The sequence below is a fragment of the Crocodylus porosus genome, unplaced genomic scaffold (assembly GCF_001723895.1).
Source record: "Crocodylus porosus isolate Cpor-Errol unplaced genomic scaffold, CroPor_comp1, whole genome shotgun sequence".
In the NCBI taxonomy this organism is placed as follows: domain Eukaryota; kingdom Metazoa; phylum Chordata; order Crocodylia; family Crocodylidae; genus Crocodylus; species Crocodylus porosus.
In genome coordinates, this window is record NW_017728938.1 from 1,656,859 (window position 1) to 1,676,201 (window position 19,343).

General features: G+C 43.1%; 1 protein-coding gene across 3 annotated transcripts in view; it reads left to right on the forward strand.

Annotated features, from left to right (window-relative positions):
* PRKCD (protein kinase C delta) overlaps positions 1 to 19,343 on the forward strand; it is a 136,000-nt gene that overhangs the window by 92,167 nt on the left and 24,490 nt on the right. The gene's annotated exons all lie outside the window — the stretch shown is intronic.

Sequence of the window (19,343 nt, forward strand, 5' to 3'; positions counted from 1 at the left end):
GTCATTGCCATGGACACACATGTGAACCCCCAACATGCCAATGTATTTATGATAGTCCTTGAAATCTACATCCACCACAGCTGCCCTGTCATCTCCCTGGTATACCTATGGTACATCAATGAGATCCTCATCATATAGACACATAGGTAGGAATCTAAAGAAATTCCACCAGGACTTTAACAATTTCTACCCCTTCATCAAATTGCTCTTGAAACTGTAACCACTTAAATCAACAGAGCCTATAGCTCTCTACTTGAGCACTTTGTGTACTTCATTCATGACCTCCAACCCCTCCTGGAAAATGATGGCTATCTCAAGGTAGCTTCTGGGGATAAGCCTACCGTAACTTATAGGCAACTCCCAACCTCAGATGGCATCTCTCCAGTAACAGGCTATCTAACTCATAGTCTCACCAAGCCACAAGGCCTTGCCACAGACCCAGATGCTAGCTGAGCTTCCTCAGCAGCACAGACCACATCATCACTGAACCAGACACCATGAATTAGATAGATTCATTAACCTATTCCTCTACCAATGTCACATATGCCATCACCTGCTTACAGTGCCTCCCTGCTGTATGCATTGGACAAATGAGGCAAACCCTACATGAAAGAATGAATGGATGTTCATCTGACATTAGTTTCATAATACACAGAAAACCTATGGCAGATGCCACCCTGCCTTCTGCCTGAATTCAGACTAACTCAGCTATCTCATCCCTCAAATGTGTTTTTTAAGCAACAGTATTTGTGAAAATGTAAAGAGCTTGGAGTCCTCCAGGCATAAGGAGCACAACAATCCCAATCTGTGCTGGAGTCCTCCAGGCATAAGGAGCCTTTATCTTGACATGCATACGCATTATTGGAATTGTATACAAGACTGTTTGGATTAGGGGAGTAGCGTGAGAACTTAACTACCCATAAAGACTGAGGTGTTAGGCCCAGAAATCTAATTGTCCGAAGGCTTAAAAGTTCTATGACATGAGCAAGCAAAAGAGAATGTTGCTAAATATTCTGTGATTACTCATTTAGTAAGACTGAAGCCTGTCAGTCTTTACTCTCTCAAAAGATATGACAAGTAGTCATAGTTAGCATTGTAAATTGAATAGTTTTGCAAATTCTTACATGCAAGACAGTTACCTCTTTTTGCTTCCACTGTATAACCATCATTACTGTGAAAACAGTAATATACTAGACAACAGTGGTATGGTATGAATATTAAGATAAAGTTAAAATTAAACTGGAACTTTGAAAATAATGAAGAAATAGATGTAATTTTCCAACTTTTATTGTCTACTACTTTTTTAAATCACAGTTGTGAATGTGCAGATAAATTATTTTCAGCGTGGTGGCTGAAATGAAAAAATATTTCAAACCAAATCTCAAATTGTTGGAGAACTGAACCAAGTATTTAATTCAACTTTATTAGATGTTAGGCAGTTGACAAGGGCAGTGTCCTTGAGAGCCTCAGGATTTCTTCCTGGTCTCAGGAGATTCAGGAGATATTAAGTCATTTTCCACCTTTCTTTCCATGCGCCTTGGAATCCTAACACAAATAACTCTCTCCCTTCTAGCCCTCAAAGACTGGCAGTAGGTGAAAATCTGTTTAACTTCAGTCTAGGGTAGGTTGGTGGTTGTGTTAGAATGCATTTCATATTTGTGGTTGTAGGACTCATTTAATTGCATTAGAACCTCTTTTGGTATTTGATACTTTGTCACAGGGATGCAGAACATATCTTTGAGATATGGTGGGAGTCATTGGTTTGGGGAATCTGAAGCGGGGTGGGATATGATAATTGATTATGCTTGTACCTGCAAGCAGTTCCTTGTTCTACTTAACCAGAAAGCAAATGAAATATGTATTTATGAAGCATGAGAAGGTTACCAGAAATTGAACTGTTCTTCCTGGGTTCCCTGCAAGGCTGGAAGAGCCACCTATCTGGAATGAGGGAGAAGATGGCCCTGCCTTCTAATGTTAGAGCCATGCTAATAAACTACTACTCCATTCTGTTTTCCCTGAAGACATTCTCACTTTGCTATGAAATAAATACTATTTGCAGTTTGATTCATTACATGGCGGGTTACCATTGGTGGTGCCTTGTTAATACCGTTGTATGCCTAAATAAAGTTTGTTTTTTTTCCACTCAGTATAGTTTTGTGCTGAAAAAAGGCCTTGCACTAGTTAATTGAAATAACCTTCTTACTTGCTCAAAACATATTTTGCCTACAGGGCACATTCTTACTTTTGAAGTTTGAATGATTATGTTAGCAATTCAGTGAAAATGTCTATTCAATCCAAAGACAAAGAGCAGTTATAAAGTTACTTTAAATGAACGGTCTAAAATACCATAAGAGTACTAACTGTTCATTAGATAAGTGCTACAATGCTTATTCACGACTGTTCCCATACAGTAATAACAGCTACAAACATTTTCATAGATTTGATCAGAATATCTACAACTGGGCTAGCAAGAGGGATTCTAGCTTTCCTATGCTGGCTGGTTCTGACAGCTCAGCACGTTACATTACATTACATTGCATTGCCTTCTGAGTTCTAGAAACTGGTTAGAATTAGGCCAGACTTATGCACAACTGCATCTTGTCATTCCCAGTATTCAAAACCTTCTTACTAACTTGTCCGTGCCCTAGATCTCCTGGAGCCCACCTCCTTGATCTCTCCTTGGATTAACACCCTCTTCCTATTATTCACTTACTTTTCTCTTTTATTAACACACCTGTGGTTTATCACATTTCATCCTGCCTTCATTAGCATTTTGACTATCTCTGTAAGTGCACGTGTTTGCCTCTCAAATTATGGGTTTTTGGAATTGTCACACTTGTACATGATATACCATAATTATCTTTCCTTGTAATAAGTAATGGAGTAGCAGCAACTAGGGAGCTGAGCCTGGTCATTGTTCTGTTCTCTGCGAGTCGCATACAGATTTTACTTTTGCTTTTGCCTGGTAAGACAGAAAATATTCTTACTATATTTTTTTGCATATAACATGCTAATATGCTCTGCAATTTCCAGAAGCTTTAAAAAAGAAAAAACCCTTGAATGTTATATGTGAGAAAATATGGTAGTAAAATATTATCAGCTCTTTCTCACCATGGTAGGTTGCCTAAGTCAGTCAGGCTTTGTTCATTTTCAACATTTTTTGCTACTTTTCATGAGGGACCTGGATCTCTTCAGTCTCCACAAGAGGAGACTAAGGGGGGATCTTGTGGCTGCCTACAACCTTATCAGGGGCCAGCAGCAGGGACTCGGGGAAAGTCTGTTCACCAGGCCCCCCTTGGAGTCACCAGGAACAATGGCCACAAGCTGAGGGAGGATAGGTTTAGGTTAGATATTAGGAAGAACTACTTCATTGTAAGGGTGGCCAGAGCCTGGAATAGGCTTCCCAGAGAGGTGGTGCTCTCACCTTCCCTGGAAATCTTCAAGAGGAGACTAGATAGACACCTGACTGGGGTCTTATGGCCCCTGCCACCCCCAGTGCTCCTTCCTGCCCGTGACAGGGGGTCGACTAGATGATCTGTCTAGGTCCCTTCTGACTCATTGATTCTATGATTTCTTTTAGGTATTTAAGATTTCTTGCCATCAATCCTTCAAAGTTTAAACTAAGTAGAATGCCCAAATTTTGCTATTGAGATGGTGCCAACTCCTAGTAATTACAGTTTAGCTTGTATTTCAGCAACACTATGAACTATTTGCACAGGATAAAATACTTTGCCATTTAGCATCAGAGGTTTTTAGGTATAAACAAAACATTAGCCGATCAAAGTAAGAATCTCTTGTTCCATATTTGACATGATCTCCTGCTGTTTTCTTTCTCTTAAATATGCAATTGTGACATCATTACCTCCCCACTACCTCAGCTGTACTGTGCAATGAAGTACTGTTCTAGAATGAATCCACATGTTGGCAACTCTTTCTTAAAGATATTATACCAGCACATATAGGAATCCAGGGCTTTCCAAACCTTGTCATTATTTTGTAACAGTATCTGGGAAGAGGTTTACAAATTCTTCTTGGACCAAACATGTAGTAGTATGCTTCAATACCTCTGCTGAAGGCATCTGAACCAACATGATGATTATTTACTGTTCCTGTATCAGATGTATAAATTTAGTTATGGGAAGGACAAATTCAGTTTGGAGAGTGAAAGGCACTCCATAATAAAAGGACCTTTGTTTTCTTACCTAGAGAAAGTTGTTTTCTTACCTAGCACAAAGTTAACCTATTTCCCTTTCTATCAAAAATTTAGCTTTCCTGAAGTGATAAATAAATGAAGATAGCCTTCCTCATTCTATATCTAACATAGAGTAAGGAAGGCTACCTTCATTGAATCAGCTATTAGTTTGAATAGCTAGTTGATAAAAGTACCAAAAAGCCCCACTGAAGTGCCTAATTTATACTGATGCTGGAGAGCCAAGTAAAGCTAATGTGCTTCCTCTTCTGGTAAAGCACTGTTTTGTTTTGTTTTTCCACAGCCATTTGTTGCTTTAGGACTTGTAGAACCATTTACAGTATCGTGCATATTACAGGAACATGCTAGGTCCAAACAGTTTTACTTCAGTTCCAGTCACAGCTTCTGCACCCCACCTTGACAAATTTTTGTTATAACAGGGCATGTCTACACAAGACGCTTAATGCTCTGTAGCCTAATAACCCTGTACAGTAGCACATCATAGCACAAACAGTGCTAATATGCTACTGCACAGTATTATTAGGCTACTGCACAGTGGTGTCACTGAAAAGGTGTTCACTGGTGCTCCTGCGCAGTAACTCTAGTTACTCTGCACATCTAGTTAGTAGTTCATTAAGCAAGCACTACATTTAAATTGACATTTAAATATGCAATAACTACTGCACATTAATGAACGTGTAGACATGCCCGCATTCTTGAATACAGTTAGATTGACCTTGATAGGCATAATTCTTTTGGAAACTAAACAGGTAACAAGTTTAGTAAAGCATATACATGTGTAAAGTACACCAAACTTTCCTTACAAGATTTTAATGCTGAGCCCTTGTCTTGGTCTGTCTTTAAGTTGAGTGATGTTCTTCTCCTTACTATAACAGCCTTCTTAAAACATTATACTGGTATTTATGCACATGAAAGAAAGGGCTTCTTTAGAAATTATACTGATACTTACTTTGTGGAAGGAAGGAAAAGAGATTATTAGATTGAATCTCCCAGTATGAATTAGTATTTTGTTTTCTCATATAACATACTATTTCTACTTAATTCTCATATACACAGAATTTTCTGCTTATATTTACCACACACTATAATTAAGGCCTCTCTTTGCACCTTCAACAAATGCTCTTCTTCAGTAGCTGCATGTACTAAACTTCAGGTTTCGAATTACATTCTGACTTTGGGGCAGTGGAAGCTGGAAGGAACTGAAGCCACCACCTGAGGTGCAGAGTGGGTCTGGGGGCTGTCATCTCTTATGAGGGAGGGCAGCCCCCCTGAGCTCCCCTGTAATTTGAACCCTGCTAAACTTTTATCTATGTACTGAACTTTTATATACATACTGGACTATATTAGCTTTGAACTTAAATCTCTTTTAAAATCTGCTATATATGTGCGTGAAATACAGCTGGACTATCACGGAAGCCCTATGGCAAGCAATTCCAAATATATTGCTGCCCTTCAAATATACATTAAATATTACATTGCAATGGAATGCTCCCAAATCTATCTGCAGCATATACTACTAAAAACCATGGGGAACCGTACAATCCTTTTAGGATAGAAAGCTAACATTGGAGCTATGTCTGATATAATTTCATTCAATTTTCAGTAATCAACAGTTGCTTTTCCAGGGCCCTTTTGGTTTATGCACAGGCCAAATAGGATTATTCTTAGGACATCTGTGATTTACTCTCTGGCTTCCTAAGTTGTGAATTATTTACTTTAAAATTTCCACTCCTGCCCATGGATAAGGATATTTGGAGGGTAAGGATACTTTCTCTCAGTTTTCATAGAAGAAACTATCTGCCTGCAATCTTGTTAGTTTTAGTAAATACTGCATTATATTTTTCACAGATTGTTATTACAATTGATAGACGCTGTTCCTTTTACTGTGTGAACAGTATGTTTCGTTGGGATGCACAGTATTTCGTCTCCCCTTCTTGTAAAAGCCTTTGTTTCATAGTTTCTAGGGTCAGAAGGGACCTGAGCAGATCATCAAGTCCGACCCCCTGCCATGGCAGGAAAGAGTACTGGGGTCAAACGACCCCAGCAAGGTGTTCATCTAGCCTCCTCTTAAAGACCCCCAGGGTAGGAGCCTGCACCACTTCTCTTGGAAGTTGGTTCCAGATCCTAGCCGCCCTGACCGTGAAGTAGCGCCTCCTGATGTCCAGCCTAAATCTACCCTCTGCCAGCTTGTGACTGTTATTCTTGGTCACTCCTGGGAGTGCTCGGGGGAACAGTGACTCCCACTGCCTGCTGATCCCCCCCTGACTAGTTTGTAACAGGCCACAGATCCCACTCAGCCTTCTCTTTTGAAGGCTGAACAGGTTCAGGTCCCGCAGCCTCTCCTTGTAGGGCCTGCCCTGCTGTCCCCTGATCATGCGAGTGGCCCTCCTCTGGACCCTCTCCATGCTGTCCACATTCCTCCTGAAGTGTGGTGCCCAGAACTGGATGCAGTACTCCAGCTGTGGCCTGACCAGTGCCACGTAGAGAGGGAGGATCACCCCCTTGGACCTGCTTGAGATGCATGTGTTTTGAGAACACATTTACTACTACCATATAGGAACTCTTTTTCAAACTTGTAGGTTGGAAACCCAGAAAATCAATTGGCAAAGTAGACCATGACCATAACCCAAAACTCTGAAAGTTAAATGTTACAGTTCAAACAAGTAATCAAAGACCAAGCAATTTAAAAAATCCTTTTGAAGATTTTCTAACCAGGTAATATTCTTTTACATGTGAACATACTACCTTTTGATGTTACAGGTAATTTCAGTTTAAAATCTAGAACTGAGTTTCTAACATCTTGTTTATATTTGCCACACTGCCTTAGCTAGCACTACATTCCCCCCAACTCCCCTATCCCTGCAGCATTTGCAGGACTGTCCCAGGCTGTTTGTAGATACTGTACACCTACCATTCAGTGCAGAACTATTTGTTTCTCCCCACCTTCTTTCCTTCTTTTTAAAAAACCACCAAAAACTGCATTTTTTTCCTGTAAAACAAGTCTTGATTTAAGAAAAAAATGGGTAAAAGGGAGAAAAGCTCATAAGGCAATACCATTGTAAAGATTTCAGTATTTACTAACAGTATAGCCAAGATTATAGCACTTCACAATTACAAAACTTATAATGAAGTTATTAAGAACCAATAGTTATTTTTGAGGAGGTAGAAATATACACATATTTTGAAGACCTTGTTTTTGTAAATTGAAAAAAAATATATAACGGTTGACAATAGTGCACTATTTGGTGTGACTCAACCAAAGATAAAATAATGTGATGCCTCTTTTAGCACAATTATACATGTAAAAATATTCTTGTTGCAACAAATAATATAAGCACAACATGACACACATAACAGAAGTATTCATGTCATCTTATGGGAAGTGTAACAGGAGGCCAGACTGGCAAGACAGTATTCTCCTCAATGAGTTGAAACTCAAAAAAAGAATCCTATAAAACGTGGAAACTTGGTCATAGTACTAGGGAAGAGTATAGGAGTATTGCATGTTACACGGGGAAATTTAGAAAGGGCAAGGCACAATTTGAGATACAGCTGACAAGGGCTATATAAAGCAATTAAATACAAATATGTCAAAATGGAAGTCCAAAAGAAACCACAGGTCCCGTATGGAATGTGGAAAACAATGTAGTTACAGTTGAGGTAGAGAAGGCTGAAATATTTAATGCCATTTTTTTACTTCAGTTTTCACGAATAGGGGCAGCTACTAGATGATGAGTGCAGTTGGTGGCAAAGATAAGGAAAGAGGAAAATGGCCTAGATTAAATTTCTTGGGTTAGGAATTGCTTGGATTAGCAATGTTAGGGAGTCCATAGAGAAGCTAGATGCTTTCAAGTCAGTAGGGCCAGATGGGATACACTCTAAGGGCATGTCCCCATGAGCAGAAATGTGCATTGCCCTGGGGACAATACTTGTACTGCTGCTATTTGTCCCTGGGCACACCCTTGCACATATGCTTTGGCATGCAGAAAATTGCCCTGGGTGGGGAAGGGGATGCTGGAGCCAGTACCTGACCTGGCCCCAACAGCCTTACCTAGGGTCCTGGGTGCTCTCCCAGGGCTGCAGCAGGAATGATCTGGGTATGCAGAGCCTGGCCAGCAGCTGGAGTGTGACTCTGGCCAGCCAGGCTCTGATTTTGGGTGGTGCACACTGCAGCCACATGCATCATGCTGCTTTTTTTGGCACTTTTTTGTTACACTGGGATCTCTAAATTAGCAGCGCAGTGAACACATGCATGTGTGGTACACGTGGTTTATGATGCTGCAAATTACACGTGCGCATTCGTGGGAACGCCTCCTAAGGTATTGAAGCAATTGTCTGAGGTAATTTCAGAGCCATTGGCCTCTTTGAGAACTCATGGACGTTGGCTAAGGTCCCAGATGACTAGAAAAGAGCAAATATAGTACTCATCTTTTAAAAAGGGAACAAGGAAAATCCAGGGAATTGCAGACCAGTCAGCCTGACCTCAGTACCTGGAGAGATCATGGTGCAGGTCCTCAAGGAATCCATTGTGATGCACCTAAAGGAAAACAAGGTAATCAGGAACATCTAATATGGATCAACCAAGAGCAAGTTATGCCTGACCAATCTGATTTCTTTCTGTGATAAGGTGAAAGGCTCTGTGAATGGCAGTGTACATGACATACCTTGACTTTAGTAAGGCTTGTGTCCTATGGTATTCCCATTAACATGCTAAGGTAAGACAGACTAGACAGAAGTACTGTAAAGTGGATACATAACTGGCTGGATCATCATACTCAACAAGTAATCATAAGTGGCTCAATGTCTAGTTGAGAGGAGGTATCAAGTAGAGTTCCCCATGGGTCTGTCCTGGATCTGGCATTAACATCTTCATTAATGATATGGACAATGGGATTAGGTGCATGCTTAGCAAATGTGCAGATGACTCCAAGTCATGTGCAGTCACAGATGTTCTGGAGTGTAGGACCAGCATCCAGAATGACCTGAATAGGCTGGAGAAATGGTCTACAGTCAATCAGATGAGATTTGACAAGTACAAAGTCCTGAATTCGGGATAGAATAATTGCACGCATGAATATAGACTGGGGAGTGACTGACCAGGCTTCAGTATTGCAAAGAAGGACTTGGGGGGGGGGGAAGTAGACCATGAGTTGAATATGAGCCAGCAGGGTTCTCTTGTTGCCACAAACCCCACCCCAACAAAAAAAAAGTTGGTAGCATGTAGGGTTATATTAGCTTGCATGTCCTTTGCAAATGAAAGGAAATGACTCTTCTCTGTTCAGTGCTTGCAGGGCCATCCCTGGTGGTGCGGGGGGTGTAAATCAGGGCGACTGCCCCATGTTTTGCAGGGCCCCATAGACAGTGCCATACAGGTCCTGCCGCACGCCGCTGCTGCTGAGCGCCACCAGCTCTTCCACCATTGCCGAGCACTGCCAGCTCCAGCCACTTGCCTCCTCCCCACTGGCTCCCCCACTTGCCCCCCCGCAACCCCCCAAGCCCTGCACAGGCTGATATACCCCAGGCCTTGCACACCCCTAGGGCTGTTGTGGAATCTCCATCCTTGGAAATTTTCAAGAGGAGGTTAGACAGACACTTGGCTGGGTTGATTTAATCAGGGATGATCCTGCCCCAGGGAGGGATCTGAATTCTTTGACCTGGTGAGGTACTTTCCAGCCCTGCTTTCTTATGATCCTATGAATACAACATGTATGAAACAGAAGCACACTCAAAACCTATGGTGCAACTATTTTGGCTGCTTACATACATGAAAAAAAGACAGGTGCTTTACTTTAAGCTCAGTGTGCCCCTGCACTGAGTTCAGCACCCACTCAGAAAAGGCATCGCATTAGTTGGACCTCACTTGCCCAACATCTGTGTAAATCAGGCACTTCAGTAGGGCTTTTTGGTGCTTTTATCTAATAGCTGAAGCACCTGATCTATACAGACATTGTGAAGCCAGGTTGAACTAACGTGCTGCCTCTTCTGGTAACGTGCTGTTTTGTTTTGGTATTGTTTCACATCTGCCAGCATCTTTTATCACTATTGCCCCCCAAAATGACAATTTCATACTTTTTTGCAAAAAGAATAAAAAAAAAAATTAAATATAAGCAAAGTTAGAACTAAGACAAAACTTTAGTTAAAAATTGCTTGACTAGAAGACAAATAAACATTTTTTTCTTAGGCAGGGCAGAGAACTATTAAGTCAGTACTTCGATGGAATACAAACTCATCTCTGTGCTCTGAGAACCAACATAAAGCTTAAAGGTTAACAAAAGAACAAAAGTTAGAACAACACATTTACAATAGCTAAAACCTTTCATGTTGTAAAGAAAATAATTTTTAAAACCCTGGCTTGAATTCTCTTTTTGCATCAACTTGCTATGGTAAAAAAAGAAAATGAGCCAGCATTTATTTCAGGCATGGTACAATGTGCCTCCCCAGTCCTCTTTCCTTGCTGAATCGGCATCTTTGCTTTTTGCTCTTGGCCCTGTGCTCCCTACATGTTTTGTTGCTCTGCTTTCTACTTCCTGCTTCCTCCCTGATCTGCTATACACTTCACAAAGAGGCTTCCTGTGCCATTTATGGTACACAGCCGCAGGTTGACCACCCATCTCTGAGCCTGCACGTGTCAGCATCTCCAAGCTGTTAACAAAAAGAAGGCAGAAGTTTAGAGTAATTATATGTGCATTTTTTACAACCAGAACTGTATTAATTCTATTCGTTTATTTAAACATTCCTATAAGCCCAAAAAGCAAGCAGCTTGGTTTTTACTTTTAGTTAGTTCACACCCTTAAAAGCTTTTGTTTTAACTCACAGGTATGCCTACCAAAAGCAAACTTTGCATTATTTCAACGTTCTTCAGCATTTAGTGGTGTTCACCTTTAACTGTAGTTTCTTGTTTTCTCAGACACTGAATTTTAATGCCACACCAGCCACTAAAAACCTCAACTTTATTCTTTCATGAAGAAATGCAATTCTTCTGCTTCTCACATGTATTTCAGTAGGTAGTACACTCCACCCACCAAATATAGTTCCTGAAGGATGGCTGCTTTTACTTCTGCCTTTTCCTACTTTGGAGTTACTCAGAAAGGCAACTGTTACAATTTCCTCCATGGTTTTCCATGGATCATTCCCATTCCTATTTCTCATGGTGTTACATGGTCTTTTGCCATCTCTTTTGTATCTGACAACTCTTTACAGTTGTGCATCCCTTCCATTCTCCCTTAAGTTACTGTGATTCCGTAAAAGGAATTGTTTGCTGACTGTAGAGGATAGGTTACAATAGCTTAAACTAACCAGAATTACTGACTTTGGTTTCCAGGTTGGCTTGCCAAACAGTTGGCATGTGAATGACTACATCAGTACTCTAGCTTAAAATGCCTTTATTAAGTCCAAAGGCCAGTAGCAGTTATACCATTACTTTAAACGGATACCCAAAAATACTGTATTAAATAGCAGTGTTACACTACTTACTAATTGCTGTACCCATACAGTAATTACAGCTACTAGCATTTGATCAAAGATTTAAAACTGGGATAGTGAGAAAGAGTCTAGGTGTCTGTCCCATGCTAGCTGGCTCTGGCAGATCAGTTCACACTAGCAAAAAATCTCTCTCTTTTGCTTCATTTTATCCCCTAGATTTCTCATTATATCCCATTACCTATTTCATAATTACAGTACATTACATAATTCCTACACCTAAGGTTTTCTTTTGGGGTCTGGTATATTCACCATTTGAACACAGCATGAAGGGTTGGCTCAGTAGGGAAGGCAGAAGTAGCAGATGGGAAAGAGGAGCTTTGTTTGGTAGCCTGGTTATTGCATAGGGGACTGTTGCATGGCCTCCATTTTGAGTATATAAAAGACATGTATGGAACTCAGTAAAACTACTAACTTGCCATCTGCCCAAAAAGGTTGCATCTAGCTCAGGGAGCAAGTGTCTAATTGATGGTGAGAGGAAGCAAGGAAAAAGGAACCTTTTGGAACCAAGGAGCAGTGACCAGACCAGCTTACAGGTGAATTTGCTAGGGAAGGTTTACTTGGAGGAAGGGCAGCAAGAGAGAGGTCGGAGATTAAGAGACCCAGGGAAATGGCTGGAGGATGTCTCAAAGCCAAGGCCACTGCTACTACCTCTGCTGGCACCTGTGAGCTGTCTGTCCAGGCAGGACTGCTCACTGTTGAGGCTTCCACCCAGGTCCTGGTTTGGCCCTGTGGAGACTGTAGCTTGCAGGTTCCTTCTGGTGACATCCAGGTGGGGGAGTGCTTGCAATGTGAGCGGTGCCCTTCAGGGAGCTGGCGAGATCTACAGGAGGAGGTGGCAAGGCTCCAATGCATCCTCCACCATGATGACTTAATTCAGTGCTGGAAGAGACCTCTAGGACTGTGGAGGAAGGACTGCAAAAGGCAACAGTAGTGAAGAGAGAGGACATGGACTCCCAGGACAGTGGAAGCTGGAAGCTTTTGACTTCTAGCAGCAAGCAGAAATCTTTATTTCCACCTGCAGCAGTTTGCCTGAAGAACAGATGTGGAGCCCTAGCAACAGAGGGGGAGGAGCATGTTCCATTTGTGAAGGGCAGGACAGGCCTCCCCAAGGGTGGAAGGATCAAAACCATTGCCACCAAGAAGAAGCAACAGGTGGTGGTTGGAGACTCCCTTCTGCGGCGGAGGGGGACATCTATTTCCTGGACTCACCAGTTATCTTGGGAGGTCTGCTGCTTGTCTAGAGCCCAGATTCTGAATGTCACAGATACAGGGCCAGATGAGTCTCAGTAATCAGACTACCCCACCCTGTTCATCCATATGGACACCAGTGATACTGCCAGAAGAGACCCTGATCCTACCTAAAGATAATGCACAGAGCCTGGGAAACAAGTGGGAAGAATTGGAAGCCCTCGTACAAGTCAAGGAATGTGACTGACATGACTGGAATAACAGAGACTTGGTGGGATAGGTCACATGACTGGAGCGTTGTCATAGATGGGTACAAACTGTTCAGGAAGGACAGGCAGGGGAGAAGAGAAGGAGTTGTGCTGTATGTAAAAGAGCTGTAAAACTGCCCAGAGCTCCAGTATGAAACTGGAGATACACCTGTAGAAAGTCTCTGGGTTAAGGTTAGAGGGAGTTATGGTGGGTGTCTGCTATAGACCACCAAGCCAGGAGGATGAAGTAGATGAGGCATTCTTCAAACAACTGCATAAGTTTCCAGATCACAGCCCTGATTCTTATGGGGGACTTCAATCACCCTGACATCTGCTGGGAAGGCAATACAGCAGTGCACAGGAAATCCAGGAAATTTTTGGAGAGCGTTGGAGACCAACACTTGCACCAAGAAGTTGAGAGATGAACTAGGAGTCATTCTCTTCCTGACCTGCTGCTCACAAACAGGGAAGACTTGGTGGGGGATGTAGAAGTGGATGGTAATTAAAAACCTCATAAGATTTCTTCTGGCAGAATTCTCCAATTTGTCTAGGTCACTCTGAATCCTAGCTGTATTCTCCAGAAGATCTACTATGCCCCCTGGTTTAGTGTCATCCATAAACTTGCTTAGGGTGGAATCCATCCCATCTTCCAGGTTATTAATGAAGATACTGAACAAAACGAGACCCAGGACTAACCCCTAAGGCACTCTGCTTGATACCGGCTGCCAACTAGACCTCAAGCCATTGATCACTACCCATTGAGCCTGATGATCCAGGCAGCATTCTGTCTAGCTTACAGTCCATTCATCCAACCCATATGTTTTCAGCTTGCTTGCAAGAAACTTGTAGGAGATCATATCAAAAACCTTGCTAAAGTCAAGGTATATTATATCCAGTGCTTTCCCCATCTCCACAGAGCCAGTTATCTCAATCCTTCCACGACATCTCAGATTCAGACTCCAGGCAAGCAGGAGACCTTCCAAGACAACAGGTCAGGCTGGCAGATGGATGCCTCCATCCCCCACAGAAGGGAGTCTCCAACCACCAAGACCCACTGTGCTTCTTCTTCATGGCAGTGATCCTGATCCTCCCCACCTTGGGGATTCCTGGCCTGGCCTGGCCTCTTCCACCAATGGAACATGCTCCTCCTCTGCTGTTCCTTGCACTCCATATCTGTTGTCCAAGGCAAACCACTGCAAGTGGGAATGATGGCTTCTTCTTCCTGCTAGAGGTCACAAGCTTCCAGCTTCCACTTGCCATCTCTAGGGAGTCAATGCTCTCTTCCTTTTCTAGAACCACCTCTGGCAGTTCTTCCTCAAGCATGATGGAGGATGCTTTGGAGCCTTGCTACCTCCTCCTGTAGCTCTCTTGCCTTCTCCCTAAGGAACACCACCAGAAGGCACAACTCACATTGCAGGCAGTCCCCCACCTGGCTGACACTGGAAGCCACAGTCTGCACAGAACCAAATCAGGACTTGGGTGGAAACCTCGACAGTGTATGGATCCTCGTGGACAGACACCTCACAAGCGGAAGCAGAGGAAGAGCTGGAAGTGGCAGTGGTTCTGGATTGCAACATCCTCCAGTCATCTCTCTGGGTCTTCTAATTTGCTACCTCTCACTTCCTTCCTTTCTTTCCAAGAAGACCTTCCCCAGCCAGTTCCTCTGTAACTGGCCTGTTTGTTGTTCCTTGATCCTGAAGGGTTCCTCTTCCCTGAAAACCTCTTTCCTCTCAGGAAACTTACAGAGAAAGAATATGAGAGAGAGTTTCCAAGCAAACTGCCCATCCTTCTCGACTCTAGTTAACCAAGGAACTTAAGGCTTGGTCAACTGCTGAGTTTAAGCTGCTTAAAATAAAACTATGTAGGTTAGATGGTCCTAATTACATATATATAAAAAAAGAATCTTACCTTACAAGCTCCCTTCAACTGGGGGGCGGGGGGGGTGAACTGACTTGCAAACTCCTGTTTGCTTCCCCCTGTTTGCTGCTTTAAAAGTGTGTTAACATCCTCCAGAATTGTCTGTGTTCATGTGTTTCTCATATTAGCCCTAGAAGCATCAGATGAAAGTTAAAAGTTACAGCCAGCATGAAGATTAAATGTCTTTTCTGCACACAGTGTTTTGTTTAGTCTCTCAGGTTTCCATGAAATCTCCAGAATTGATTAGCTGAATTCCCTAAGATACCTTGATCTAAGACAAGATTGTTCTGGAGTTGGTATTTCATTTTTCCACATGTAAGGGGCTGCTACAAGTAACATTTTGCAGTAGGTTAGGCAACACTTGCAGTTGTGTAAGTGGCGAAATGCACATCAGCACTGAGAAAATGGTGGTGGCGCACTTTGAAGTAGTCAATGGCAAATGTTATGCTGTTAAAAATACGATGTATCTTGCTTTGCGTGTTGTGTGAAGAGTATTGTTGAATATTGTGTGAAAAGAACATGAGAGAGGGAAGATGAAAAATAATAGGCTAAGTCACACAGATTTACAGATGTTCTGCTAATATAGTCTGCATGCTGTATGAGTCATTGCAAGTTCTTTGGCACAAAAAACATGTCTTTATTTGTTGTCATTTTAACTCATCACCATTATGACTTCTTTAAAAGCCAGAAGTCAGTCCCTCTAACTTGAAAACTGGAGAAATTAGCTGAGGGAAACAGCAAATGTATACATCACCTGGGCAGAAAATATCCCTGAATCTCTAAAGTATTATGAACCAAGTTGAGCTTTCAGGTTTCTCCCTCAAATAAATAGCTATTCTGTATATGTGAATGCAAAGACGTACTGAGAATCAGACCTCTTTTAAAGAGGAGATTTGAAAACCTTGTAAACTGCAAGCTGGTAATGAGTGTTATCAGCAAAGTAACACCTGAACTGCAGTAGTGAAAAACAGTGAACCGACTTTAGCTTCCTCAGTGTACAGGGGCATTTTTACATGTGTAAGTGCCTGGCACTGCAACACTTACAGTTGTATAAGTGGCGAAATGCACATCAGCACTGAGAAATTGTGCTTTAGTTCAAAAGCACACCGCCATCATTTTCAATGCGGTGACGCACATTTTGCCACTTATACAACTGCACGTGGCACAGTGCAGTGCATGTCAGCTCATGTGAAGAGCAGGCTCAATTAATCAAGCCTGCTATGTGTATAAATGCCTCAGGAGACTTGGAGTTTACTGTGTTTTCAGAAGGGTGGATGGACTGGTTACTCTTTGTGCTTTTAAAATGATTTTCTCTTTCTCTGTAGTTGTTCCATCACAGAGAGCAAGACTTAACAAGCATTTTGGTGCAGAAATGTTAACTCTGAGTGAAATCCTAATCCCATTGAAGTCAGTGGCAAAACTGAGAGGGCCAGGATTGCATCTTAGTGTTTCCACCTTCTTCCCCACCATCCGTTGCCATCCACAGGAGCTACTTGGAATAGAAAAACTAAAATTTAAAGATGAAAAAGGGTTGACCTTTGCCGTCTAGCTATTGTCTCCATGCATACATACATATACCCCATGCCTCATTTTTTTCCTGTAGTAAATGTAGGTACTGTGTCAAGCAGAGAAGAATGGGATCTTGGCAAGAGAGGGATATAGGGACTCTATCCTGTTCCATTTCTGTCAGTGGGCAAACTACTATTTGACCATAATAGTTCAAGGTCAAACCCAAGTCACTAAGCTGGAGGAGAGAATGCAGTAGTCTGATGATAGGAATAGGGGCTCCTCTCAGTGACCAACAGCTCTTGTCTTTTAAATGAAAAGTGGTCTCCTTTACTCAGTTTGTCCCTGTAACATGTCAGGGTCCTGGGGTGGCCATGATGCCCCCTGCAGGCTCCGTAACTGTGCCCCGGGGTGCCTTCCCATCTTACGTGTCACACCTTGATGGAATAGGGATAAATAAGGAGGCTGCCCAGAGACCTTTACATAGCCCCAGTTCCACTGAACCCCCACGAGGGTCCCTGACACCCTGCTAGTCCTCACTGATTGTCAGCTCCTCACTGGGCCCCAGACTGTCTGTTACAGTCCCCTACAGCTCGTGTTAGAAACTGGTGCTGCCAATTGTGTTTGCACAGCCATTGCACCACATACTATGCCAGAACCTGAAGTGTTGGACATTAGAAAGCTGCTCTTGTTTGGAGGGCAGTATTTGTTAAAATACTAACATTCTTATTTAGTCTTTGTAAAAATGTCTTTGCATTGTTAACTTCCACTGAAGACCAGGACCTTAATACCAGGCTTACAGGTAGATGAAAATGCAGGGCTTCAGTATCTGAACCAGAATAGTAGTAGAGAGTCAATGCTTGGTGTACTGCATGTTTTATTTACTCACTTACAAGAACAGACAAGTGTGCATGTTAATTTGTATACTACAAAATGTTGAGGCACTTTGTAGTGCCAAAAGATAAAGTGCTATGGAGGCATGCACATGAGAACAACCCCCTGATGGGCGTGCTGTAAATTCACCTCAGAAGTGCACTTCTCATCCAGAGGGTGATAGAGAGCTGTTCCCTTGCTGTCCCTGCCCCCAGGGGAGCCTGTCAGTGAGCCCATACCTGTTCAGGCTACCTGTGTTCAGGCTACCTTCAGCTATTGCAGCTACTTCTGCCAAGTGGAGGCAGCCCCAGCAGCTGCATGCCTGCCGTGGTGACAGAGAGAGCTGCTTCCAGCGGGAGTGCACTAGCTGTGCCTGCTCCATTGAGGGTGATTTATGGCATGATTAATGTGTTAATTGTACCATACATGGCAACAGTGTCACACAGTCACTCAATTTAATGTGCCATAGAGCAGCAAACTGGAAAGATGTTCCACATATAAATGGAACATGCATCATGTTAACACACACACTCCAGAGCTTTCCGGGGCCCAATGCTGACAATCAGCTGATTGTTAGACTCAACACTGCACAGCCCTGGGTCTCCAATTAGCCCAGTGCTGGCAATCAGCAAATTGTAGGCACTGGCTCAGAGAAGGAGTTGAGAGACTCCTCCATTGGGGAGTTTAAACCCCCACACCCAGGGGTGGAGGATCAAAGGTTTCCATCAGGAAAAGCTGAGTATTCCCTCACCAAAACAGGGCTGCCAAGTGTGGGGGATCACCTCCCAGAAGGTGGAGATTAGGGGCACCCCACACCAGGAATTTAAAACCTCACACCTATGAACCTACCTGGGCTACTGACAGTTGCACAGTTGGGATCTGTCCCTCATCCGCATTATCCTGCCATGCACATGTAGCATGGGATGACAAGTGATGGTTGGGATTGGGGATCACAGCTCATCATGTGATTTTTGCAATATGTGTCTGGGGCCTAAGCAGTAGCATACCTGGGGGAGGGGTGCAGTAAGAGGGGCACCAGCCCCAGGTGCTGATTTTGGGGTGTGGGGCACCAGAATTATACGTCGCAAGGGGAGTTTCCCTGCCCCCTCTGGCCATACGATCCAGGCTGGAAAAGGCCTATGCCACCTGGCCGTAGAACTAGTGTGTGATCAATTAAAAAATTTTGACAGATATAAGTCAGCAGGAATAGATGAACTCCATCTGAAGGTGCTGAAGGAGCTGGCTGACGTCATCATGGAGCCCCTGGCAATATTGTTACAAAACTCATGGTGCTCTGGAAAGGTCCCTGGGGACTGGAAGAGGCCTAATGTTGTGTGCATCTTCAAGAAGGGGAGGAGGGAGGACTTGCTGGGGTCACCTTACCCCACCCATCTTTCCTGCCTGGTGCAGGGGGTTGGACTCTATGATCTTCTGAGGTCCCTTCCACCCTTACAGTCTATGAATCTATGAATAAGACCAGGGTAGAGTAGTAGTAGTGGACTATGTAGTATAGTTCTACACTATATTTAAAACATTCAATGTACTCAGTAGGAGAACTGTTAAGGAAAAAAGCCTTCTCGTATGCAGTGACAGTAGTATAACTTGGGCAAGAAGAGCACCAGTGGCATCCAGGCCCCACTTACTGGGGATATCAGAATGGCAGCTCCCCATGGAGTCTGCGGTGCTACAGCAGCAGCAACTCCATGCCATGCCTATAGCAGTAGCAGACAGTGCAGAGACTCCACGCTGCTTCCATAGTAGCAGCAGTCCCTGGGGCAGGTAACATAGACCACTCTGCCTGCTCCCCCCTCAACTCCTATCAGGGTTTTACCCAAGGCTCAGCCCTTCCCCACCCCCACCTGCTAGCAGGGTTATGCTTAGGGCACAAAACCTCCTAGTTAGTCCTCTGTGCAGTGAAA